Here is a 1,949-nt window from a genome sequence, read left to right on the forward strand (position 1 = left end):
TGGCAGGCGCCCATGCGCATAGGCACATGCAGCGGAGCGCAGAAACAGCCGCTAACAGCCCACCAGGCCAACAATGCAAACTCTCCCTTGCACTTCCTCCACGGTATCCTCCCGCTTCATTCGCTGCAGTGTGAACGGGAATACCGCGACCAAGCCGTTCCGGGTCTGTTCCGGGTCTCCTTTGCCATGACTGCCTAGCACTTCAAATTGCCAGTCTGAACTTGGCCTTAGACAGAGAGTGATTAAAATATGGAATTTGCTGCCAGAGGATGCAGTGATGGCCACAGAAATAAACAGCTTGAAAGCAGGATTAGATAGATTCATGGAGGGTAAGTCTTATCAACGACACCTAGCCATAGTGACTGAGGGGAACCTCCACATTCAGAAGCACTAAGCCTCTGAATCCCAGAGCCAGGAGAAAGCCTTGGCCTCTATACTTTGTTGTTGGCCCTCCAGAGGAACTGGCTGGCCACTGTGTGAGACAGGATGCTGGACTAGATGGACTATTGGTCTGATCCAGCAGGGCTCTTCTTATGTTCTTCTGAGTTGCCATTTGAAATATGACTATGGGCCTACATTACAAGGTGGTTGTAAGGACTACTGTTTGAGGAGTGCTTTGGACATTTGAAATCTGCTGTATTATTTATTTATTAAGAAATGATTCTTAACTGTAGGGATGAGTCACTGGCAACCGAGATCAAGTTAATTAACGCCATGGTATTCCCCCTGCTTGTAGAAGTTGGACAATAAAGAAAGCTGGCAGGAAGACAGTGGATTCATTTGCAATGTGGTGGTGGAGGAGAGTTTCACAGATACTGTCGTCCACCAAAAAGACAGATCAGTGGGTTCTTTTTAAAATTTATTTATGGTTCAGTGGGTTCAGTGAGTATCAAGCCTGAACTCCCCCTAGAAGCCAAAATGATTAAACTGAGGATGTTGTACTTTGGTCACATTATTAGAAGAGAAGAGTCACTAGAAAAGACAATAAGGCCAGGAAAAGTTGAAGGCAGGAGGAGGAGAATTGGATTTATTCCCCACCTTTTGCTCAGAGTCTCAGAGCGACTTACAATCTCCTTCCCTTCCTCTTCCCACAACAGACACCCTGTGAGGTAGGTGGGGGGCTGAGAGAGCTCTGAGAGAACTGCCCTTGAGAGAACAGCTCTGAAAGAACTGTGACCAGTGCTCCCTCTAAGCTGAGTTAGTGTGAGCTAGCTCACAGTTTTTTAGCCTCCGGCTCACACATTTTTGTCCTTGCTCAGGAAGGATGGCTCCAGAACAAACTAACTTATGCAGGAGCCAAATTGCTCGCTCACAACTTTAATGCAAGTAGCTCACAAAGTAGAATTTTTGCTCACAAGACTCCACAGCTTAGAGGGAACATTGACTGTGAGTGACCCAAGGTCACCCAGCTGGTTGCATGGGGAGGAGCGGGGAATCAAACTCGGTTTTCCAGATTACAGCCTGCTGCTCTTAACCACTACACCAAACTGGAAGACCCAAGATGAGATGGTTTGATTCGATAAAGAAAGCCACAATCCTCCATTTGCAAGACCTGAGCAAAGTTGTTTTGGAGGACACTCATTCATAGGGACAACATAAGTCAGAAACGACTTGGTGGCACTTAACACACACACACACAAAAATCAATTTTTATCACTACAATTGTTGTTACTGTCACCCTCATCATGCTTGTTCTTGCTACCTAAGTTGGCTATAGACCAGGTATGGCAATGCCGTTGTGGTTTCCTTACCTTGTTTTTCAACTGGCATTCAAGAACCTCCCTGGAAAGTTGGTTTCAGCAGGGGAGCTGTATTGGTCTGCACAGGGGTCATTTCGTAGAAAAAGAGCTAGGGGAACTCATTAGCATAACTCATTAGCATATGCCACACCCCCTGACATCACCGGAAGTGTATCATAAGGCCACACCCCCTGACATCACCGGAAGTGT

Source organism: Gekko japonicus, unplaced genomic scaffold (assembly GCF_001447785.1).
Source record: "Gekko japonicus isolate JY-2015 unplaced genomic scaffold, Gekko_japonicus_V1.1 scaffold146, whole genome shotgun sequence".
Taxonomy (NCBI): Eukaryota; Metazoa; Chordata; class Lepidosauria; order Squamata; family Gekkonidae; genus Gekko; species Gekko japonicus.